The 25,988-nt window shown below is 44.4% G+C and overlaps 1 long non-coding RNA gene across 1 annotated transcript; it reads left to right on the top strand.

Moving 5' to 3' along the window:
• The first annotated feature begins 269 nt into the window (after positions 1-269).
• On the top strand, positions 270-24,656 carry LOC116965184. The gene is made up of 3 exons (XR_004409195.2): positions 270-348; positions 23,711-23,800; positions 23,946-24,656. It is a non-coding gene; the product is annotated as an uncharacterized LOC116965184 (long non-coding RNA).
• The last annotated feature ends 1,332 nt before the right edge of the window (positions 24,657-25,988 follow it).

The raw sequence follows: 25,988 nt of genomic DNA, 5'->3' as shown, positions 1-25,988 counted from the left end.
TCCTCTGTTCTGGGATCCACCTTCTTTTATCCCTGTCTTGTAGTTTTCATCAGACTTTCAAGGCAAATTTTTATGATGTGAACAAAGGATGGTACATAATCTAAAATACAGAGATTATTGGGGTTTTCTCCTGATTTTTAAGGGAACCGTGTGCAGTATGACTTTAAGGTCTACAAACAGAAGCTCACCTCAACATAAAGATGAAGTAATTCTGATAATTCATTGACAAACAGCATTGATTTCTGTTTCTGCAGACATCAATCATTAGCAAGTTTCTGGATGCTACTTAAGCTGCAACAGCATGGGGAAAAGGAAAGTTTTTTGTGTCATTTTCATTGGCCTTCAATCGTAAGTTATGAGTGCATTACATTCTGGTCATGAATTTTGCTATGTATATGATTGTCAGATATTTTGGGACCTGGTGATTTATGCTTTCTGAAAAATGTAGAGCTCTCAGACAGCTGGATTGTTTGGGGCTGGAGGAGCTAATGTAGCAGAGAAGGCGCCCATTTGGGGTGAAGTCTGAGAGAGATATGGTCTGCATATGAAGAGGACAAGCTACTGGCACAAGAATTATAATATTATGTATAGCTATATAAAATACCAGATGTGGAGAAGTGGGATGCCAAAAAAGCCAACAAGATCTCGGTGGGAAGCTTTTGGCATGTCAGCATTAATGATCGAGCAAGACACCATGAGAAAGGAGAATTTTTTCCAGGAATCAAAAACCAGGGATGTGGTTGCTGAAAGCAAGAATTCCAGGAGAGGGAAGGGGGAGAGAAAATGTCAGATAGAGATGTACAATGCATTGCTGGTAAGCTTAAACATTAAAACATTTGAGTAAGGCCATTCCAGTTTAGAAGTCGTTGTGTTAAAGATAATAACCTAACCAAGAGAATCCCAAATCAATGGGAAGTAATTGTGTTGCTCCACTGCATGCTCCAGTACTTCTGCCATAACACAGCAGAGTCCCCGTGGGCAAGGGCTGGGTCAGGAGGTCACTCGTGAGGACCTGGTGTGCCTGCCTTGCGGGAGTGGGGCAGGTATCTCAGCTGCTAGCAGGAGGCTGTGGTAGCCCTTGTGTTTTACAGGCATAGCTAGAATAAGCAGGATGTCTTCTACCAGTGGCAGACCACTAAACGGACATCTTGGCTTATTCATAATTCTCACTAATGAAGTACCACGGGGGGATATTTTTGCTGGGATAACCATGTTGGCTGCTTCTTTCTGGAATGAGAGTCCAGTTATTATTTGTATGTTTCTAATGTACTTAAGGCAGTCACTTTTCCCACACTCTAATATTGCAGCTCCACATTTTTGGTAGTAGCCAGTCAGATGTGTTATAATTAGGAATCAGACATTGGTTTTAAGGCTTGCAGACCTCTCTCATAAAGCTTTAATTTCCTCAGCCATTTGCAATATTCATACATCTGTCACATTCGCAAGGTATCTAGACAGGGTACCACCAACTACCAAGGCTGTGCCAGTCACAATACTGTATTATGTCTGCGGATTGTGCCTAATTAAGCCCTAAGTAGGGCTTGACAAGTCGCTGGCACACAATCCAAGTCTTTCCTATTTATCAGGAGTACAAGTGGTTTGTGGTCAGTCAAAAGTTGAAATGACTCTCTGAAAGAGCTTTTTTATACATTTTTCACATGCTTCTTTTACAATGAGACACTCCTCAGTCTGCAGAGACTGATTTATGTCCGGGAGCAGTATGTAGCAGCCCCACTGGTCTGACCAGGTTGCACTAATTCAGTAATCTACAACGCAGTTATAGCAGGCAGCTGTGAATGGTTACGGGAAGGGAGCACTGGTGTGCTTCAGGTAGGGCTTCCGCTCAGCTGAAAATGTATTCTCATATTATGTTCAAATATCAGGTGCTTTCATTTTCCAGGAGTTCATTCCAAGGATATATTATTGCCATTCACAACCCAACATTCATTTCTCTTCGACATAGATTCAGGAGTTTGCATTAATCTATTACTTTCTTAGTCCAATTTACCTTTTCTCGGTCTGCCCTTATGCCTAGTTTTTACGCATGTTGTCTCAATAGTTCAGCTCATTTTGATGTAGCCCAAAGTTTATTGCATTTTAGGCCTGAATACCAAGTGTCTCTAGAAATCTAGACCGGCTTTTATCATTTCTCTTCTTAATGGCAATATCCCAGGACTTTGTCTGTACAAGAAACTATCCCTTTCCAGGTGCTGCAGTAGCCTTGTCATTTCCTTTGGAATATATTGGGTGCAGTAGCGATGCCAAAAGGAAGTCTGCGGAAAGATTACCATCCAAAAGGCATAATAAAAGTAGTTAACTTGGCGCCATCTGGGTGTAGAAACATCTGCCAAAAACCATTTGCGGCATCTAAAAGGGGAAAAAAATCGGGCATTCATCTTGGAAAGATGTTGTCCACTGTGGATAGGACAGTGCTTCTCTCAAGCACTTTGTTTCGTTGATTTAGGTCAAAGGATATGCTGACTCGTCCGTTTTTGTTAAGGCCTTACAACCGCTGGTAAACACCGTTCAGCGAGTTTGGCTGTTTCCTCTGTCACACTGACAGGGCTTGGACGGCCTGTTCCTGCTCTTTGCTTGGGAAGCACTGAACTGAACGCGTTGTGACTCTCTAGACACCATCAGGAGCTGTACTGCGTTGTGTAGCTGGGAGATGAGCTTAGTGGTCCTCTTTCCTCTGGTGCTTTTGTTTTGCTTCCTTTTGGCCAATATAGCAATGCCATCATGTGTCTTACTGAACAGTTACTTTTTAAACCCCTGGGAACAACACAGCACCGCGAGTGTCCTGTACAAATTACTACAGGTCTTACTGGCATGTATGTTCATCCATGAGTGGAAGTGATTCAGTCACTCGGGTTTTTTGGATTTAACCAGTTCTTTTCCACTTCTCATGCTGTCCTGTGCCTCCCCTCAGGGACTTTCTTCTTGTTTTTCCTTTGCCTTCAGACCCAGGAGACTGCTTTCTGCCTATTTATTATCCTGCTTCAGTCTCTAAAAGTCTGAGGGAACCTTACTCACCTTTTATTGCCCAGCCTACTTCTCTCCATTCCTGCTGGAGTGGACACCACCAGTGTGGTCTCAAGGCCTCTGTTGACTGAAGCTGTCCTGTATCCCCCCAGAGGTGTCCTTCTTCCACTAGAAATCTGTCTCACTGTAGCAGAAAATGGAGGTGTAATGGTTCACTCACAAGTTTTCATTGCTGCCATCTAATAGCTAGCCAGGTCATGAGGCCTTCAAATGCATGTGCATTTTCCCATTGTTTTCCCTGGCAAAGAATTAACTCATGTTGCACAAAAATACTGTAAAATTTATTCCATTTCCTCCTGCTGATTTACCCTGTGCAGGAAGGTGGATAAGTTGTGAGTGTGCACGCTTTTGGCTGAGACTTCACGGCTAATTGCATTGCCAAAAGCCAGGAGCTGTCAGAGCCAAAATGTGGGGGTTTAAAAAGTAAGAGCTGATATTGATTGCCCTGCATTTTACTTGACCAGAGCAAGGGGTCTGGTTTTGAGAAATCATCATGCCCCTTTAAAAAGATCAGGCCTCGGTCTCATTTAAAAGCACTTAGAATTGAAAATCACTGCTGACAACATTAACTTAAGCTGCTGCTATTATACAAAAGGCATCACAAACTCGTTTGACCCTCAGAACTGAAATTTTCTTTTACGTCTAAGTTCCAGACCCACATCCTGCACACTTTCTTCATATCCCTCTGTTAAATACTTCCAGTTGGACTTCTCAATGAATAAGGAAGGTAGGAGTTGACCATATCTATACGTGCGTATGTTCCTATCCATATCCATGATCAGGATTTACATGGCCCAGTATATACATGTATATTCTTGTTATTTCTGCCTGTGTGAGCCTACAAACTGTGATGCTTTTTTTGCTGGAACCAAGAGGGAGAAAGATGAAATTACTGTAGCCAAGTAGAAAATTTAAGATATGGGAACTTCCCTCTTGGAGTAATACGCATGGGAATAAGATACCAGAAAACACAGGGAAAGCAATGAAATCCTAGCTAAGAGACTCTGAGATCTTTTATTCTTATTCTTCTTCTTTTTTTTTTTTTTTTTTTTTTTTTTTAATGTGAGAAAAAGAAGGAAGGAAAAGGCTGCAGTGTCCCCTTTCCATTTCCGAAACTCATGTCCCTCACAGACAGGACTCTGTACAATAAGCAACTCTGAGTTGCTTACATGGTAAGTAGCTTAAAAGCTACTTTAAGAGAAGTGCATACTTTCCACGTTGTATACATTTCCCAAAAAATCAATCATTCATTTCTATTTGCCCGTTCTGCACAATTAAAATTGAAAATTAAATGAGCAGAAATTAATGAAAAGAATGATCTTCTCTTTCTCTCTCATGCTTTCTTTCTATCCTTCTCACTTTTTTTCTCTTTCCTTCCATTCTTCTGTCCCTTCTCCTCTCTTTGGTCTTTCCTCTATAAATGAGACTGGAGATGTCATATCACTCTTCTTATGCTATGGACTGAATCAGTGTATGTGGACAGATAGCTCAACGTTTGGCCAACATGGTCACTTGATAAACAATGAAATTTAACCATCTGCCTGAGTCCCATAAAACATGTGGATGTTAGACAGGCAGCCATAGGATGACTGGAGCTGTCGTTTGGGATGGTTGCCTAGATAAGTCTCCCTGTCCTGCCCTTGGGCGTTTATTGGAAAGACCTAAGGGGAATGGCTTCCCTTCTCTGGAAATCATCTTGGTGCTGCCCTCCAGGACGGGGGCTCTGGGTGCCTCCGAGCCCCTCTGCCCCCTCCCCTCACACCAGCCCATCCTCAGGACCCCAGCACAGCCCTCAGCCCTGCTGGAGCTGGTCACCAAGGCCTTGCCAGCCAGTGCTGCTGGTGGCCTCACAACAGCAAGGACACTGCTGAACACGTGTGGTGGGGGCTACGTGGTTTTCTTAGCAAGGCAGTTTTAGGAAAATGTTTTGTGCGGTCATGAAACCTCAGATGTGGATGGCCCCAGCTGAATGCTGTTAGGCAAAGGAGTGGATAGGAAAGATCCTTACCATTCAATATGCTTTTATTTTAACCGAACAACTGAGTGTTAAAAATCTTTGAATGCGTGGGAGATCCTCTTGGTAGAGTCTAGCTGCATCGTGTCTTTTCACATCAACGTGCAGTATGTTGCACTCAGAAATCGGAGATGAGATTAGTTTTCCCTCTGATCCCCTTTGATTGGTATTTATGACTCAAATGAGGGGTTCTTTTGAAAGAAAGCATTTAGGTCTCATTTTGTCACAGTGACAGTTAATCTTAGTATCAATAGTTGTCTAGGCATTTGTGTTTGCCATATGTTTTTCTCTTTAGCTCTAATGTTAAAGTTTTGAGGGGTCACTGAATTTGGCACACATGCTTTTTCACTTGACGCTATCTTTGACTATTAAGGGGTCAGTAAGTGTTTCTAAATCCTAAAGTAATTTAAAGAGGTACAGGTAGATTCAGATATTTATCTTTAAATATTTGGAACAACAAGAATAACGATAACGACCAGCAAATCCTTTTTTCACAATGCTTTTCTAGTCGATGGCTGGCTTTGCAGAAGCCATAGTTCTCAGCCCTGTAAAGAGAGCCATTGCCGGGAAAAGTCCCGTGCAGTTGGTTGTTTTCACCAAGAGGTGGTGCTAATAATTACCGCAGTCAGAATAACATCCTTGTAAAATGTCTATAATCTATTTGCAACCGAAATTAAAGGTTTTTATGTGGGCATGTGCGCTTATGCAGTAGTACGGCATCCTTCTATTTATGAGCTGTGTAATTGTACGTTTAGTCCTTTTTCGGCGTAGGAAAGCCACACTATAATGTGTAATTATAACCTTGGTAAGTGTAACACCATTAAAGTTAGAGTAAGTGGCGTGTGCAGCAGAGCAATGATAGGGTGATGACAGAGTGACATGCTATAACCAGCACGGCATAATAAGAAGAGTCTTGTTGTTCCTGCTATTAAAAAGGCTGTTCTCCGTACCAGCTAACTTTTGGTTGCCCGGGAGAAGGGAAATGATGCTAAGCCTCGCGGAAGCATTGGCTACGTCTGTAGCAGTGACATTTGCTGGACACTTGCCCAGAGGCTGTTAAGGACGTAGAGGCATCGGGGCACTGGGGGTGTCAGAGCCGCAGGAGGTCCGAGCAGCCCTTGGGGGCAGCAGCACTGCCCATGCCCCTGGGAGGACTTTGCTGGGGTGCTTGCCTTCGGGTGCTTGTCCAAACCGAGCCCTCCCGGAGCACTGAGCACCCACCTCACCCTTGGCGGACAGGAGGATGCTCCAGCCAGAGGGCTGTACCAGCAGGTCCCTCCAGGGCAGAAAAAAAGCCTTTTTTCACAAGCCGGTGTGGGGCTCGTTGACTGCTGCAGGTGTGGATGACTGACCCTCTCTTTGCCCCCTCCGTTTTCCCAAAGGCGGGGAAGTGAAGCAGTAGGTGCTCACCGGTACAGGGTGCATGAGGCTGTGGTGGGCGGCGTGACGGGGGCAGTGGAGGACCCACTGGAGCCCCTCATCCATGGGGCTGATGGCTGCGCTGGGGAAGCAGCGTTGGCCTCACTGGGGAGGTGTCTAGGCAAAACGCTGGGGGCTTCCCTCCAAAGTTTTCTGTAGGTGGAAACAACCAGCAATCTTGTTGTGAAAAGCAGCCAGTGGGAGCACAAACTTTGCCCAAGGGAGCACAAAATTTGCCCGACTTCTTTACGATTGCTGCCAGCAGTGAATCCCAGGCTCATCTCTGTGCTGGGGAGTTTCCACTCCTCTGGTACCTGTGGGATGCTGTTGGCCACATTGGAAGTGCATACAGATTAGCATCACTGAGGAAATTAAAAATCTCAGTGTGGGTATATGGCATAAACTACACTGCAAATTGAATTAAACTCTCTCAGAATCCTGCCAGAGAAGACAGCCCTTTACTGATTAAATCCCAGCCTTGTGAGCACTTTTATATAGGATTGCAGAAGAGAGCTTTAAAATGGTCCTTATGGCATTTTTAACAGAGGCAAGTCCCAGGGCTGGTTCGGGGTAGCTGGTCCGGTGGTTCTGTTTTCGCTTTGGCAGGAGTACATCACTAATCTGAAAGCTGTTGACAGTCTTCTCAGTGATGCTTTTTTTCCATGTTTGTGTTTTGTATTTTCTGGCTGAGTTAGCCCATATCCTGTAAACTTTCTTATTGTGCTTCGTACTCATTGCAATGACATCTACTGTGGAAGGGAGAGAGAAAGCTTATTAACCACAGGCTCGCCTCCTGCTGACTGCAGTCAGAGACGGGCTGGGACAACACTTCCAGCAGATGTTTCTGCTTTATAGATCAATGGAAACTTTACAGAGATATTTCCCTCTTCAGTCCAAAAGCAAATGCCAGCGAGTCTGAGATCCAGTAACTTCGTGCTGGACACCAAGAATTTTATTTGGTTTGTTACATTTTTTATATACACACAAACTAGCTACCAGAAAGTTGTCTTTAACATTGCTTTAAGTGGCATCTCTTCCAGGAATAAAGCTGCTATCCACTTGTGGAGAGCGATTCTGCTGCCTTTGCCCGCACATGAAGTGTCATTGTAGGCCACAGTCCGGCGGAGACGGGCATGCACAAGACACAGACCATCAGCCGTCATCGTGGGGTGGTATTTTCTGGTTCTGAGTCTCCATGGGCTCCATGGAACAAATCCATATTTCAAAGGATAAAAGAGAGATGTGCTATTATATCCAAACAAAGGGGGGGAAAATGCATCTTTCTTTCTGCAGATTATCTTCTTGCTTTCTCAAGGAGGGGCTGACTGGGGAAGAAGGGATATGGAGAAGAAGGGAAAAGGAAGGCTCAACATCTGTGCCCACTCCACAGGGATGGGAACAGACGACCCCCTTCTCAGCACAGCGCTCCTGTCTGCTATGGCTTCGGGTGCGGTTGCTCCCATGCTACAAAGTTCCCTCAAAGCAACTGCAAACAGGAAATAAACATGTTTACTATTTTGCCCAAGAAGGGTCATCTATGGTTTCAGATCACCCATGCGAAACCAGCATAAACCTCCAGGACTCCTTTTTCCGTCCCAAGAAAAAGAGACAGTTGCAACTGAAGGAGCTGCTTCATTTCTCTGTGTGTGTGTGTGTGTGTGCTGCAAGAGTGGTGGCATCTGTGGGAAACAGACTTTCATACACCCTACTCTTGTGTGATAGAGACAGGGAGCCTTTTGGCTCTACAAATGTCTGTAGAAAACTGCAAATTCAGAGACACATCTTTCAGTGATAGAAGCGTCAACTGTGTTGAAACATCAACTGATGTTTCAGGGGTGGGAACATCAACTGTCCGGTCAAAGAAGACTTAAGTTAGTGGGACTGTTTCTTGTAGCAGCAAGTAACAAATTTGACTTCCAGTGATTGCCTGCCATAAAGGAGCTGGAGGCTTCCTCTGACTGGATCAGGACAGACCTGGAGATATTTAAAGTTCCTTTAATGTTTGGGATCTGCTTATTTGATGGGATATCTGCATGAAGAAACAGCTGTGCTGTCTCTGAGCATCGTCTTTTCTCAAAGGGCATCTTTCTCTTGAATGTATTGCAGCCTTCCTTTAGGGAGAACAGAGAGAAGCAAGTAGACCCCAGAAGTATGTGCACAGACTGCGCAATAACAAAAGCTTCCTATAATTCAGCTGGCATTTCTATGTTTGGTCAAAAAGCCCTTGAGGACATGAAGTTTGAGAGAGCTGATTTCTTTTAGTGCCTGGCTTTTAAATGCCCACTGTTGTGTAACACAGTGGTCAGTCCAGCCAGGTCATGCCAGAGACATGCACAGTTCACTACCTTGTCCTTTCCCAGCTAAACTTCATTGTACTAATGGCACTTAGCAAACAGCACTGAGATTAGAAAGGATATGAAAATCTTATAATTTGCTTGTTAATCCAAGTAACCATGATCATCCAGTTTGCCTCTAAGGTTCTGCCTCCTCCTGTCTTCAGAGAGTGGCCCCATGGGCACCAGGCAGAAGCAAAAGCATTTAATGCTCTGGGGAGCTCAGGCTGCTGCAAGTATCCTTTCTAGTCAAAAATGGTGTAGGGACACTCCTCATCTTCCTCCTGTCTAAGGTCTGGATAAGGTGCTTGGGATGGTTATTTCACAACCTGCAGAACCACCTCTGGTTTCCTGTATGGCTGGGTACCTACAGCATCACCACCAGTACACGGCAGCAGCTTTCAGTATGCCCCACTGTGTTTTATATTTGGCTTCTCTTTAAATATTTCTTCACGCACCAGCAAGTTCCTGATGCCCCTGAGCTCTCTTTCTCACAGCATAGGCAATCTCAGTTTCTCATTTCTCTTCAAAAAAATGTCTGCAGCTGACAGCCCATATGTCCCTCTTGTTATTTCATCATTTGAAAGTACTAAATATAGATCTGATTACCTCTCTCCCTCCTATGCCAATAGGTGCCTTATTACACTGGTAGCTTCCCTCACTGGCCCATTACGCTGGCATAAAGGGGACCTGCAGCTGTGCATCTGAGACTTCACTGCAATCTGTTTAAAACTCTAGATTCCTGGCGCAGCCTGTGGTCAGGTACTCTTATATGAAGAGTGCCACGTTTAATACAGGTAGAGCGCAGAGCAGCTCCTTGGTTAGTGGGGCTGTCCCCTGCTAATCCTCTCTCCCGGAATGAGGGTTGTGGGGCTGTATGAGGAGGCACTCAGCCCCCCACATAGCTGTGCGGGGAGGGGGACTGCAGGCGCAGGGCTGGGAGAGGGCCAATTCCCAGGCCTGGGGCTTGAAGTGTAAAAGCGGGGCAAGTCCTGTGTCCTCGTGAAAATCTGTAACGAAAGAGCATCCTGTAGGTGCCTGGATGATCTCCCCTCCCTGCCTTACTGGGGAGGAAAGGGCAATTTTCCTTGTAACGTGAAGATCTCTCTCTCTCTTGCTTTGGCCTGTACTGTACCCCGTGCAGGAGGAGGTAGCTGTTCTCTTCACTGGAGGACACTGCAATATCACCCATCTCTTGTCTTTGCACTGTTGCATTTCAGGCTATTGCTCTAGAAGCTGTGTTTCCGACTATGATCTCTCTTCTAGGTTTTTATTTGATATACACATGCTTTCACTTAATAACAAAGACGTCTCCACTGTTCCCAGGGCAAGTTTGTCCTGCTCCATTCAGCAGTGGCAGTAGGTGGCGTAATGTCCTTTCCAGCTATTATGAGCCTCCAGTAGATGAAGACATGAAACCTTTGACACCCAAACACCATAGTCAAAACCTTGTTCTCTGTTACAACACGCTGACATTTTTATTTGCATCTGTGAGACATAAACTCATGCTCTTAGGAAGACCTCACCAACAGCCCTCATGAAAGAGTCCAACAGCTTCTCAGTTTTTTACTTACCGTTTTAGTAGCTCAGGGCTGAACTTCAATACAGTCAGTCCTCTGATTAACTACTTGAGACCTTTTAATGTGACGAGCATCTTATAGTCCTATCTACACAGACACACTTTCAGGATCTCAGGTCAAATAGCTGGATTAAGCATAAATTTCCATTTCTCATTCAGTGTTTTGAGGGACGCTTGTCCTTTTTGTACTGGTCTCTGCTGGTGTACCTAAGAGTGTGATGGTCTTTTTGGTGTTTTTGTTGTGTTCATTTTATTCCTAGGAATGTTATTTCTATTACACACAAAGTGAATTTTTAATTTTTCAGCTTTAGGCCAGCACTCTGTTTTTTTTTTTTTTTTTTTTTTTTTCAGTCTTATGCAGAGACTCTACCCCTGCTATTTTCCTTTAGATGAAAACTTCTTTTATGTAAAACTTTGCATGCTTTACACCATCAAAAATGTAATGCATTCATTCAAATCATTACGGCCATTGGACTTCCAATCCCCATGGAGAAAAGGTGTCTTCTCCTTTGTTAAATGAGCACAAATGTGTGCTCCATTTGTGTAGTGGTACCTGCCAAAGCCTTGTATCAAGCACAGTAAAAACATTTGACATCAACCACCTCCCCAAAGACTTCTCCCCTCAGAGGGGAAAATTCCACTTTTCCGTGTTACATTCTTTCAATAATGTACATAAATGAAGCTTTTCAAGGTTTGGCTGCACTTCTCAAACTCTGCAAAGACTATGCACTCACAGCTTCTTCTGCTCCCTCTCTGCTTCCTTGCTTCTCCTTCCTCGATTTGGTATGACTTGCTTTTCAGCCATTAACACCCTGTTTCCTGTGGTTTTCCTTGTAATGTTAACATTACTCTTTGTGGCAGTAGTCTAGTCTAGAGCTTGAAAACTCCAAGGAAAGCTTGTGATGGGTCTGGCCTCTTTTTCCAACTGCCAGCTGCCTGCTTGGTTCCGTTAAATGCCACAGCAAAGGTATCTCCATGTACAGCTCCTCCTGGATTCAAGCTCTGTGCACCTCTCTGACCTGAATATCTTCAGATGGGGTCTGGGGCTCTCTGGGGTGTCCAGAGCATCATGAACTTCAGTCTTGGTGGATGCTGGGGTCCCCAAGCATCCTCCTATGGGATTCCAGTCCCAACCCGACAGCTTAATAGCAGCTCAGACACCTGAAAGCACAAACAAGTATTTGCCAAAGAGGCAGAGCTGCTAGCTACATCTTAAAAAGAAAAGTGTGGATTTCAGTACAGGACTCAGCATCTTTGACTCCTGGTTCCACCACTGGCCTCTGGTGATCTTTGGATAGGACACTGCCTTTACCATGGCTTGGCTGATTTATCCATAAAATAAAAGTAACAATCCTAATCCTTTTTGTAAAGCACGCTGAGACTCACTGGTAAAGGAGTTGTGGCACTGCAGAGCTAAGTCAACTGTAATTGCTGCGTTATTTTTGCTGAAGTCTAGAGTTCCTCAAAAGCCTGAGCTAACTGAAGCAGTAGTTAGACAACAGGAGAAATAACTGGGTCGGGAGCTATATTTATGAACGACAGCAGGGTCGTATTACTCACTGTGAATAATTTATCTGACAAAGATATATAGTTTGCATAATTTTCTTAAAACAATGTACTGTAAATATTGCAGTCTGCTGAATAATTTGAGAGATGAGTCAATGGGATTGGTTAAGATCCAACAACTTTTTGAATTATTGAATTCCTTACTCCCAGACACTTACTTGAACAGCACCAGCTGCCAAGCAAGTAGGTTTCCACTCACTACAACTGGAAGTTCCCTTTGCAAAGTGGGTTTGAGAACTAGCTCAGCATGGTTGACAGAAATCTGGACCTTCAAGGATCACGAGTTACTTGGCTGCTGTTGCAGACAGTACCCCACCAAGCAACCACCCGCCTGTCACAGCAAAACTTGGTTTGAAGGATGGGGGCTTGTGGTAAAACTTTGCCTTTTTCTCTAGGTAGCTGAGTGACTCTTGGACTGGTCTTTGTGCAGCATTAAAGCTCGAGCATTGCACAGTAATGTTTGCTCACATGAACATTCCTACTCACAGTGGGCTTCTATGAACAGCACAATAGTTAGCCTTCATACGGCATTATTCTGAATTTAACTTAGCACCTTTGAAAACTTTCAAACCCTGTGTTTGTTGGTTCCTGGGCCCTCACTGTCTTCTGGTTAAATAAACCTTTGTGTCATGAATAGTGCTCAATAGTATCCGTTTGAATGCATTTGAATGAAGAGCCTTAATAGTTTCTGAATGTTATTCTTTCATTCAAAGCCGGAAAAAAGCTCCTGTATCTCATGGGGACGATGACAACCACTCCCCTCTGTCAGTTCCTCTCTTTCACCATTTGATTTCACAAGACAAACCGGGTCAGTGTGCTGAACGGCCATCTGGTTTCTGTAGGACCTGCTGGAAGTGGCTCAGAGGAGCGCAGCCACGCTGAGCCAGCTCCTGCAGGGAGAGCTGTGCCACTGGGAGGCAGGGCCTTGCTGAGGGCTGCTGCAAAAAAATGGCTCTGCGTCCTATTTTGTTTCTCTGGAGAGGTCATGTTCCAGTGAGAGTCACTATGTCTCGTCCACCAGAAGTCCCCTTGATCACGATCAGACCTGTGCTCCGCTCCTCCCCAGCAGATCAGAGCTGCTCTTTCACCCGCCTGGTTGAGCTGCATAGTGCAACCCTCAGAGCTTGGGGCAGGTCCACCAGATGTTTTCCTTCATATCTGTTCCATTATTATTACTTTCCTGTTTGCCCTGCCCTTCCAGGCAGCAGGAGAGTCAGAGGTGCTGCTCCTTCCCACAGAAGGACAGGTTGAACTCTCATGAATTCCCTTGGCTGGGGGAGTGGGCCAAGCAGAGATTGCAGGAGGAGGAAGGAGCATGGGATGAGGTGACTGAACCTCTCAGGGAAAGAGCAAAGCAGTCAGATAGCAGGGAAAGAGAGGCTGAAAAAAAAGAAAGGAGAAATTAAGCTTTGGAAAAAGAGAGGGGAACCAGCTTCTTAAATGCAACTAGCAAAGGTAAAGTCTCTGGTTTCTCCCCAGATCTTCCACTGGCTGTGTGTATGCCCTGGAATAAATTCCTTCATGACCCTGGGCTTCAGTTTTTCTGCTCCAAATTTAGTTTTTTCTATTATTTTTTTCATCTCCAGGGTAAATAACAGGACATGGTGCATTATCTGGCATTAGAGAGGACAAGACCCACAGGGAATCCAGAGTGCTTGCACTTTTAACGTGCTGCCCCCTCACTTACTCACAGTGAGGATACTGGTATTCAGCCCTGCCCTGGGCATGAAATACAGCATCTTAATTCAGCACTGAAATTACTGCCCTTAAGTGAATGCTAACCATGTGCCCAGACAAAAGGGAGGCATTTGCTCGGTGAGTAAATGTCTTTTTATGGGAATTAAAATACTTTGGTTTCCATTTTCTCCTCACCAGGCAGATTTTATTTAGTCAATAGCAGGGCTGTCACAGGCTGAGCCATTTTATTCTTCGCAATGCCCCATGCTCTGTTATTGTGCTGGAGCTCTTAGTGGTGCTCCAGGACAGACCCAGGCACAGGGCATGAGAAAGCTCAGCTGCACACAGTCGCTGCTTTACGGGCATTGTAGCACCCTCAGCAACCTACTCAGAAATCTTAGAGCTGACTCTGCATTTTTTGGCCTTGATCTCTGGCACTAAAATTAATTGGGATAATTCAGAGTTCACACCCATCTCCCTGAGCAGTTGGTTTAAAAATACATGTAATGTGAGTTTTAAAATAATTTCTTTTGATTGGAAGTATTTGGAAATGTTCCTCTCCACTGGTTTTAAAAGGTGTCATTTTTTTACGAATGCTGAGACGTTGATTAATAAAATTCCGAAAGCATTAACTCAATTGAGTGGACTCCAACTTTTCCTTTTTTTTTATTATTATGTTTCATGAAAATAAGTGCAATAAAAAAAAAAAAAAAATCCCAGCAGCTCTGTTAAACTGTATCCTCAACAGTCTCCCTCCTGATAGCCCTACCAGATGTTTTACAATGCTAGACACAGGGCCATTTGCTCTTTCCTCGGGGGAAGGACGAGTGGAGCTTTGGCTCGGCACCACGAGCCATCAGCTTGTGACCCTGCATCTCAAGACACGTTGTACACTAGCCTGTACCCTGGGAAAGGGCTGGCAGGTTTAGTCTCCCCGTTTTTAAGACACCTCAGGGATGAGCAGGTTTTTGGATGGCTACCTTCAGTTGACTTCTTCCAGCCTCCTGGGGGAAGCTTATGGGAGGTGATTCTCAGGTCTGTCTTCTCCATTGCATGCCCTGGGTTGGCCATGGGGGTTATTTGGGAGGATGGCAGATGCAGGCTCTGGCTCTACCCAGCCAGGGCCACCTCCCATGCAAGGATGGCCATGGCCACCCGACGCTGGGAGACCCACTGAGGGAGACCCCTCTCCCTTGCGGCTGAGCTTCTGGTTTTGCTCTTCCCAGGTCTGCCATTAAATATGCCCTCTGAACAGAGCTGGAGAGGCTGCAATCCTTTGTATTTGGGAGGGATGAGATGGGTGAGGACTGGGGGAGGCGGGAACTGCTCCCGTTCCCGGCCGCTGGCCGGCCGGCCGGGGAAGGATTTATTGCCCTGGCTGCATTTGGGACACAGACGGCTCAGAAGAGCCATCCATCCTACACGTCCGAGTGAGCTGCCACAGGAGATTCATTTGTAAGCCGGCCTACCTTCTTCCTGAAGTTTCTTTCTCCTTTATACTGCAAAGGCTAATATATTGTTCAAATTAAAGCGGGCCTGGGGACTGAAGACAGAGCTGGTTATTGAGTGGATTGGACTGATGAGGAGTGGGTAATATATTTAAAGACTGTGTAGGAGCCGCTAGGGATGATATAGTCTGATTTATTTGATTTAGCATAATTTATAGTACACTAGACTATGTTGTGATTCTTTGGGATTTTTATCAGGAAATTTGCATTCAATATTTAAGGATCTCTGGGCAGAAACACTCTCGTTCTTTTATTATTTTGATTTTAAACATATCACGTACCACCGAAGAATTTATACATGTATAAAGGGTTTTAATACATTCAGATGGAAAAAAAAAAAAAAAAAAAAAAGAAAAAAAGTTTGAAAGCTAAGATTGGCAAGGGAGGAGGATTCTCACTTCACCCTTTCGCAAGCACATGGGTGGACCTCCTTAAAAAAAGGCAATACTGTATCTGCATTAATTCTCCTTTTTTTTTGTCTTTAGGACAGAGCTAGCCTTGGTAGAGTCACTGACATCCAGAGGCCAGTGGCTCAACTGGTGTAAATCAGCACTGAGCCTTTCTGCTTGTGCCCACCGAAAACCACAGGTCTGGTCTGTTGTGCAACTCCTTCCTTTCTGAAATGGTCCTTGACTTTGGGACTGGAATTTTGCTTAGTGAAATAGATGATAGTCTGTTTTTTTGTTTGGTTTTTTTTTGTTTGTTTGGTTGGGGTTTTTTTTTATGCTCTAAGCATGATTTTTACATTGTAAACAACCTGTATTTTGTAAGTTAGTCCTCTAATAATTTCATGCTGTTCAGAGACTGTCCCTAAAGGGAGATACCTCAGCTGAAACTGGGGCTGTCGTTACAGCAGAAGTGGCTTTAGCGCAAGAGTGGGTCTCTAAGCGCACCATCAAGGGAAACTCAATCTTTTTTTCTCCTGGAAGTTTAAACGTTTTCCATACATGGAGCAGGAGAGGGGGGCGGTCCCCAGTCTGTGCCCTACTGAGGCATCTCATGATGCACTGAACATCTCAGCAATGTTCGTAGAATGATCTCGAACTCAAATCTGTGACATGTCAAGGTTTCAGCTGCTCTGCTGGACCTTCTCCTGATGTGATTTATTTGTAGATACATTCCACGTTTTTGAGGTTTGCATCCCATTAAAGTGTAGCGGGCTGCAGCCCTTGAGCTCTCAGCCTAGAGGTGTTCAGTTGGGAAAGTTTGAATCCCTGGTGATCTGCAAACTGCAACACTATTTAAAACCTTTGCTGACAGTCAAGCACATTGAGTGTTTAAAGTTTTAATAGGCTTAGAGTTAATCCTGGAGTCCACCAACATCTGCGTACATCCGTAATTTACGAGCGCCTCTTACTTGGTTGGTTTAGTAAATTGTACCTAAGAGTGTTTTTGAAACTTTGGCAGCTCCATGTAGAGTTTCATGATTCATCTGTGCCTTTGCCAACTGCTTCAGTTCTTTTCTTTTTGCTGCTTTCTTGTTTTCTTCACCTCTTTTCCCCATTGGAAGATGTTCTTAAATACTTAATTCAGGGCTGGGGTTTGGAATGCACTTTATCACACACCTTTTCTTTGCCAAAACGCTTTACACACTCTATTAAGGACAACTTTCCACATGCTAATGTATTTATTTGTGAAATGTCTTTTAAAGACGGTGTAGATGGCAGGAGGCAAAGCACGATGGGCCAAGTCCACTCGTGGAGGAGCCCTGCCCCTTCCTTGCAGCTTACACCCCTGCCACGTGCAAGCAGGGCTTGCGCTCCTGCAACCTCTCCCTCTTGCAATGTCGGCAGCGCGGGCAGGGCAGCCGCGTGCCATTTTGGGGAGAAAAGCGATGGGCTGGGAGCTGGGGGAGGAGCTGTGGGGGGGGGAGGCGCGGGTGGGTGTGCACCATTAGTGGCGTGTCCCTGGGGTACTACTGGGTGCCTGACTTCTGGCCAGGGACATTTGCTTCGACTGGGAGGATCCTGTCAAGAAAATATAGGACAGCTGCCTGGAGGCAGCCGGAGAACGTGGAGGCTTCCAAAAAAACCTCTTTGTGCCTTTGCCCTGGACAGCCCTTAGGAGCTGGGCTGGGAGCCGCCGGGCTGGATTATTGTAAATAGAAGAGTCAGTCTTCCTCGCGTGTATGAACCTTTTAGTTTCTGGCAGCTCTTGTCAAAATAATCCTGTTTTCCTCAAAACATGTGAGCGTTTCTGGGCTCTTGAGAAGGCTGAGTGCCTGACAAACTCAGCGCTTGTGTCTTCAGGCAGCTAGAGGTGGCGGGGGCACAACTGCGACGCTGGCTGCATTGGCGGCTCTCATAACTTCCCTTGTTATTTTTATTGTCTCAGCCTCCAGAGTGCTTTGATTAGGTTGGAATCCTAGCTTTCGTATTTATTTATTTTTTTTTTAAAGCAAGCTTCTAGCCCTTGTGGCTGTGGAAAAAGTATCCTGAAAACATGCAATGTGCTTTGGATGTGCTAAAATCAGAAAGGGAACAAAGAGAGCCCAGCTGGGACTGCAGGCACAGGACACGTCTTTTTTTAAACTGGATTTTTTTCTCTGCCTTGCAATAGCTTCAGGCTTGTTATCATCCTTTTAGCAGAGGTGTGAGGCCATGGCAACTGCTTGCCCAAGGTGACACAGCGAGGCAGCAAGTCAAGAACACGCTCAAGGTGTCCTCACCACGTGCTGCGCTGCTGCTGCCTCTCTGCCTCACACACGGGCACTTCCCAAGGGCTGGGCTGGTGCAGGCATTGGGCACGTTGAGAACTGCTGGCAACAGAAAAACAAAGAGTGGGAAAAGGAGTTGTTTGCATCTCATAGCAAGTCAGCTTGCTTTTACTTCATGTTTGCATCCCAAACATCGTAATGGTGCATTTCCAGTGTGCCAAGTTTTGATACCTCCAGCCTTGTTGTCACGCGCTTGCAAGACCCAGTGCAGCACTTCTGCTGCAGTTGGCAGCTCGGTAAAATTTGCCTTTTTCATGTGAATTTGGCTGCATTAGTCTGAGAACACTTGCCCTCTCTCCTGATGCACTTCTAGTTATGCTGACTGATCTGACTCAGGCAGACAGCTCTTCTGGGCTGACAAAAGAGGATTTAAACCAAAGGGAGGCACAGTAAGGGGTGAAAAGAGATACAAGGTAGAGCCAGTCCCATCTTAAAAAAATTACTAACTCACAAAGAGTTAACTTGAGCAGGTTTATATTTATCTGTCTGACACATATGGTTGATACAAAACACTGGCGTCTACTCTGTCAGTAGAAGTATTTTATTATTATTAATAACTATTTGTTAACTCTGGCATCTGTAGTATGCCAGGCACTGTGCAAAACCCAAGGAAAGCGTAGTGTCTCCCCAGAGAGCTTATACTAATCTATTCTACTGCAACAATATTTTTTTAATACTGTGTATAAATCATTCTTCTAGCAGTATTTAGTACAGAGGTTTACACTTACCCATTCATGTTTTCATGGCAAACAAATTTGCCACAGTGAAAACACTATCCAGTTCAATCCAGCTATATTTTATGGAGTTTCTTCCAGGCAAACCATTGGAAACCATTGCTGCAGAGAGGCCCTTAACACACAGTTAACTTTGAAATCTGCCTAAGCATCATTAACTTTAATGGCCCTGAGCACATGCTTCAAGCTAAACATGTACTGGAAGTGCTCTCCTGAACGTAGACGGGATTAGGCCTGTACAAAGTGTTTTGGTGAAATGCAGTGTAAACCTTGAGAGAGATCAAAATCCCCAGGGATTCACTATGGAAGTGGGTATCACAGCATCTGTCACGAGGGTCCGTGCTCAGATGCCTCATCGGGCAGCACAAGCTGACCCTCCCGTTCAGGACCATTTTCACACCTGAGGGATACTAAAATCTCCAGCGACCCTGGGGGCCTTTAGAAGGGGGTGGACACTGGGTCGCTGCATGGAGAAGCGCTGGAGTACTGCCCCGCATGCAGGAGAAATGATTCCTAAGAGAGTAGATGAAATCATGACGGGCCAATAGTGTAAGATAAAGATTTTTTTGAAAAAAGACCTGAATTGAGTCTGGCTAGAACTAAATCTGTAGTTAAATAAAGGCATATAATGAAATAGAAGCAGGAAGAACACGCAAAAATTAAAAATAAGCATTTATGTGCACTAAACAAACAGTATCATCCAGTCTCTAGGGTAGAATAACTGAGAAAAGATAGTATTGAAATAACTTAAAAAATAGAATAACGTCTAATGGGGACCTTAGAGGACTATTTATGTAGACTGCATGAACAGCTTGATTCAAAAGGGAGCTTTGCCCACTTTCAGAATTGTGTACAATTTAGTCTTATTTATTTAACACCTGAAGCCAGCTTGCATTCACTGTTGAACTGCCAACAAGAAGCACTGGAGATGCCTGACAGTGCCCTCCTGCCTTTTGGGGAATTGCAGACTAGCAGATACACGATAGCACTTGCCTGGTGGCAAAAGCCTTTTGATTCCCCACTGGTCACTGCCCCAGAATTACCCCATGTGTCTGGACCTTTTGTGAGCCACTGGGGAGATGGAGGCAGAAAGCCTTCTTAATGCAGAGAAATATCTGAGCTAACATTTTTTTTTTTTTCTTTTTTTCCACGAGAGAGTGATGCAGAAAAGGGATGCAAAGGAGATGGTGGGAGAGAGCAAAATCTTTGGGCTGCCACAAGCTCCTAGGTTGGCTTACCACATCTCATATGGCTTCACCCTAAATTTCTGAAGAGATACCCCTCACTGTAGGGATTTTTCTATTCCCCTAAAATACTAGGCCTTATATCTTTAGCATAACTTTGAGTGGGCTTTGGCTATTCATCATAGGGAGCACAGGCAGAAATGAACTGTTCCTTAGGAAACCAGCTGGACGTTACGGAGAAACAACTTAAGCCAAGCCATAGCAGAGGCTCTCTTTAAGGTTTATGAATGACTATTTTTCTGGGTGATGCTTGTGAAATAAGTCAGGTTGTCACAAGCAGTTCACTGAAGACTCTACTGAACGTGTTAAAGTTCTGAGAACAGAAAGACTGCTGCAAGACCGTGGGTGGGACATATGGGTGAATAAGCCATTTCTTTCCCTCATATCTGATTGTTTTTATGTAAATACACACAGACATAGTTATACATAGGACCACTTGGAGAAAATAGATGTGTGAGGGCAACTGCATTCATTTCTTGTGAGTCTCTCTCGAGTCTCTTTTGAGTCTCTCTTCAACAATCAAAGTCCTAGAATTCCACAATGGTTACATTATGAGATCCTTTGTTTTTAAGAAAGCTTAGTGAAAGTCACCTCATTTGTCTTTTTAGAATATACCAACATAAAAAGGAAATCTTCCAAACATTAGTCAACCACGGCATGGCTTTGTAGAGTGTTTTAACTTGTGTGACATGAAGAAGAGTGTGATGCATGTCCTCAAACAGCTGTTTGTAAAATTGTTTACTAAACAAGCAAGAAAATGACAAGATTGAGAATTGGAAACCAGTAAGAAAGAAAGAAGCAATAAAATATTAGACAGCCAAATGACTGTGGTTTGATATATCTTGCCTCAGCTTTGCTTTGATTTTCCGCAAAAGAAGTTGGCAGTGCCAGTAGAAAGGCTGTGAACAATGTAACAATATGATGTACTCATGCCAAAATGTAAATACAAAAGAAATGTTTTAAAATACACTGTATCAAATTATCTGCAAGAAGCAGAAAAAGATGAATCAAATTTTCAGTTCTTTGGAAACACAGAGAAAACTCAAATGCAGAGTTTAAAAGATTATGTTTACATAGGTACAAATTCCTTATTAAAAATTTCATCTCAATTAGAGAAGACCAAATTAATACTTTGGTGATGATGTGACAGATGTACATGAGTGATGTGTTTCATCATGATCACAGTAAACTGAATAAAATAAAAAAATGAAACTAAAAAACCTCAGAATGTGCCTCACACATCTCTTTCTCAACAACTGAGGATGTGAATGAGGCTGAATTGACTTTTTAATGAATCTCAAATTCCACAAATGGGTGCCTTTTAGGATCAAAATATTAGGTAGGCTTGCAATATGAGATTTTTTATAAAGCTCTGAGATATGAGTCTTAATGCAAGAGGCTCCAACCCACTCAGATGGACAATAACTCTTCACTAACCCTGGATTAATACAGGCACTAGAGAGAATATGTAGGGAGGAGAAAATCATCTCAAGCCAAAGGCCCACCCTATGTGCCTATATGTAAAGAGCAAGAGACATAAAGAGCTTTATCTACCTTTCTTAATGCAATCTGTTTTCACAATAAAATATCTCATTTGTATTCTTTTCCCACAGCATGCCATAAAATGGTTATATATTTCAAAAGCATTTCCAGTGAAAGCCAATGAATAGGTCTGCAGAGGTTCAAATATCTGACCTCCTTTTCCTTGCTCTGAGTCCACTGAGTATGAGCCTAGCCCAGCCAGCCTGGAAAATATGAAGTTTATTCCCAAGCTAATGTCTCTGGACTCATGGCTTAAGCAGACGGGATGGTGTCCTAAGGAGGCTCAGAGTTACAGCTGTTAAAATTGTTGGGTGCCTTCTAAGTTAGATGGGTGTACAAGACATTCATTTGAAGCACCAGAGGTTGTTTTGTTTTCTGAGAGGTGTTGAAAATTCTACCCTCTAACATTGCTCCTTGGCCTTCTCTGGCCTACGGCCAAAGTACGAAGCCAGTTCACAGGCAAAATTGTATTTCCCATCAAGACCATGGGCCTTGGTCACTGCTCAAATACTCTGTTTTTGCTGTTTAAGCCAAAGCATATATTGTAATACTGAAGTTAATATTTACTGTTTGGTACACAACACTCTGTAGTCCCCCTGTGGTCTTTGACAAAGTTCACTTCACTGCTCTTGTTTTCCTAGCTAAAAGCTAGTTAAAGAAACGGATGATGGCATGTGTATGATGTTGAACTCTAAGAGGAAAGTCAAATGCTCTGCTTGTTGCTCAGTGTAAACTCAATCTGAGGTCATTGGGACTTTGTTTGTAGGAGGTTCTTTTTTCCTAAAGTAACCCAGTGTTTTCCAGCAGGTCAATGACAAAAAGACAAAGTAGTCTAAGAAGAATACTGTGAAGGTCCTCTCTTCTGCCTCTAGTCCTTAGCTTTTTCAGCCTGACCTTAGGTTTTTTAGTGGCTGCAATTGTATGAGCAATATGCCTACGTCAGCCCATATGATTAAGAAAACATTACACATAAAAATTTGTACCAGTTACCCTTATTAGTCTCTCAACTCAGCAGAAATTACTAGATTTTGCGCAATGCAATCCCACAGAAAAAGGATATCACCATATTCTCTGATGGGCAAGTGTAGGAGGCTGTAAACTAAGTGAAATGCATTTATTGGGATCCTCTGGTTTTACTTCATGAGAAAGCTGGTTGTCTCAACATAACCCTTGCTGCCCTTTCTTTTTTTAAGGTCATATAGACAGGACATGTGGCCGACGCTCAGTCCCAGTGCAACCAGTAACGTTAACCCTAACCAGCCCAAATCATGACTGGTTCAGTTCATTCTCTGTAGCAAAAGAAATCAAGCACAATTTCCTAGTTGCTGATATTTCAAGGACTACATGAAATTATTCTATTTTCAGCAAATATCAAGGCCTGGCTGATTGCAAGGCCTCCACTCCAAAACTCTTTGTGCTAATAAAAGCACATTATCTTTGTAAAGTTAGTCACTATTTCATTGTGAACAAGGCCATGGCAGCCTGCCCCTGAATTAAAAACTAAAGCCAAATCCCATTTGTTCTGCATCCCCTGTGGGTTATTGCTATAATCTCTAATTGACAGTGATTGCATTTTATGAATCCGTGAACATATATTAATTTAATTTACAGCATGTCCATTTTTGTTAAACATCAAAGATAGCAATTTATAAATGACATCAGCAATAATTCTGCGTTCAGGGCCATTTCTGCTGCCAGTCCAGGCTTGAACTCAGCACTTCAGCTGCAAGCTGCCTGCAGGCACCAGATGATGCCCAGGTGTCTGTTTTCCAGTGAAATGGATGTTTCTTGCTCTGAAGGCAGGGGGGGTACATTATTTCTGACATATCTGGGAGGAAGGTCTGCCTTCTTCTGGAGAGGGGCAGCCTCCAAAGGTACCTGCCCCATGTTAGTTTGACCCATGGTACGCAGGGCTGTTCTGAAGGAGAAATTCCTTCTGGGTTTTGAGCTAACATGGGCTGCCCCCCAGCCCCAGTGCAGTGCCGCTCCTCCTGCTTCACACCGGGGCTTCACTGGGCTCGGGGATGCTCTTTCCACACAGCTTCTATAGCAGCCTTTCCGCACGTGCCACTGGAGAGGGTGCTTTGCTATTCCCAGGATCATCTGCTTGTGGTACAGGATAGACAACTCATCCAGCAGCAACCACCTTCCTCCAAGGCACTGGGAAGCTGGAGCACCCTTTTCTAGTTCTTCACCATTTTTGGCCCCAAACTTGGCCACTCTGAACCTACCTTGATACAATAGTTGTCCCTCAGAGTGTAGGAAGCTCAGAGAAATACTGTGTGGAGATCCTGAGCTGTTTACCTGAGAGAAATTTAAACTCTCCCTCCATTTAGGGGACCACGGATCTGGAGAAGAAACTTCAAGATAACTGGTTTGGCCATCAGTGCTTTGCAGGCTTTTTCTGCCTATGCCTTCTCCCATGGGTATGTTCTACACTTGCAGCACATCAGCCTCAGTCCACCTTCTTCCTCCATTTGCTACCCCCACTCCTGCAGCTGTGAATATGTTCCAAAACTGGTCAAGATGTTGTTGCTTGATTTTTGTTCTTCATTTCCACGTTTTGTCCAGGGGAAGAGAGAGAAAAAAACCACTGGGAAGCGCAGATGATGGAACAGAACAATGTTCGATGTTACTGGGAAAAGTGTGGGAAGGGAAGAACCCCTTATGCTACCAAGGCAGGAGGTACAGCAAAATCTCTGCTACCACAGCAATGCCTCACAAGTCTTGTGGTCATCTACAAGTGGCAAAAGAGACACATCTTGCTCTCAACTGAAGTGTCACATCACAGCAGCATATAACTACACTTCTAAAGTTGCCTACATCCAAAGTGAACTGACTCCGTGCTGAAAATGTCCCCTGTTACAACCAGAGACTCTGGATGCAGGAAAGATGCTGTCAAAACATAACGGTCCAGCTTATGGCTTGATTGAATGTTTTATCATCTTTGGAAGGCATGACAGCTGGTGTGAACTTTTGTATCCGATATCAGCTCCTGCTCCAAATACTTCCATGTGACTGGCTTTGGTTAAAGAAGACACTCTTGCTGAATTTAATTAGATAGAAACACAGTTTAAGTGCAGATACCACCCCTTCTCGTTACCAAGGAAGATGGCCTGGAGCGTTGCTTCATGCCCAAGAGTCTCCCTAGCATAGCTTTCTGGCTGAGAAAACAATGTGCTACATCCAGGAAAAATATGAAGGCTACATCTGTGCCTAGAAACTGTCACAGTGGTATCTTTATAAATTGTACTGATATAAAAACAAAGTGCCTCAATTTAATTACATGTGTTTTCCTTGGTTAGTGTAAGATGAATTCTGGGGGAGGATCCGAGGACCTTTTTCCTATCAGACTGTATTGAAAGGCAGAGACCTTGAAGCAGCCCCTGTCTGCGCTGCAGAGATGTAGGCACCCGCTGCAGGGCCACGGGGTGCTCACCCAGACCCTCTTCGTAGGATGAGCCTTGCTTTTCCCACATGCACTGCACCCACGGCTTGGTCAGTGACATTTTGGTTGCAGCAACAAATTCTAGGTGAGAGGAGGTTATGACTGGGGCTGGGAAAACCATCCGAGTGAAAAACTTTATTCAGCACTTTTCTTTCTTTTCCTTCTTTCTTTGTGAGTTGCCTGCAAGCGTGTGAGACTTTTTCCAGATGACCTGGTGACTCACAGCATGAGTTGCCTGGCCAACCTGAGTGCCGCTTTCGGGGCAGACCCGCGCCCCGAGCCCCTCGGTGTGTGAGGGCAGAGCATCCTCCAGCCACAAATCCGCGGGGAGAGCGAGCTTGCCCTGGCTTGGTGCTGCTCCAGGGGCTGGCGTAGGGGAGGGAGCGCAGGACCCCCCGTGCCCCACGGCTGGGAGGATGCTGTGCCCTCGCCAAAGAAGTAGATGAGGCTGTAGTACAAGGGTAATAATGGTTTCTAACCTTTCTGCAGTTCTCACAGAGGAGGAAGACTCTTTGCAGCTGCGTATCTTAGTATAAGGTGCACCACGTGCAGAAATGCATTTTGAAGGAAAACAAGTGCTTTCATCCGACATTTCCAAAAAATACATGCACTTTGTATTACCCACTGATAATCCATCCCCTTTTGATGCCTGCAAGCAGCCCATGGTCTGTGGAGAGCTGGTGAACAGCTTGCTAAGAGCTTGCTGGTCAAACCTGCTTGGTTGTGATCAGCCACGTGGCATATTCCTGTGACCATGGGATAAAATCCCTGTGACCTCCTCAAGCGGTCTCCAAAATTATCTTTCAGCTTGCAGCTTTAGCAAACATTCTTGCCACCAGCACATCCACGATGTTTGTAAGGGAAAGGGAACAGGAAAGGGACATGGAAGCCAGGCTGTGAAAACAATGTCATCTGTTTTTTAGAGAAGGTGAGACAAGACCCTGCAAAGTTTGGGAGAGCTATTGTTGCCTCCTCACTTGAATGGGAGACATCTGCAGTGAAGGTACGCATGCACTAAAAGCCACAACAGACCGTGTCTGGTGACGTTCTGGCCTGAGCATACTGAGGAAGAGGTAGGAGGGGTCCCCGTTACCGTGCTGAGCATCCTGGAAAATGGGAATTGCACCTAAGAGCACGCACCAAAAATAGTAATATTTGTACAGGGT

This window comes from Tyto alba, unplaced genomic scaffold (assembly GCF_018691265.1).
Source record: "Tyto alba isolate M040663 unplaced genomic scaffold, T.alba_DEE_v4.0 Super-Scaffold_6, whole genome shotgun sequence".
Classification (NCBI taxonomy): Eukaryota; Metazoa; Chordata; class Aves; order Strigiformes; family Tytonidae; genus Tyto; species Tyto alba.
The sequence above is the reverse complement of the archived record's forward strand: the minus strand, read 5'-3'. Positions and strand labels throughout refer to the sequence as shown.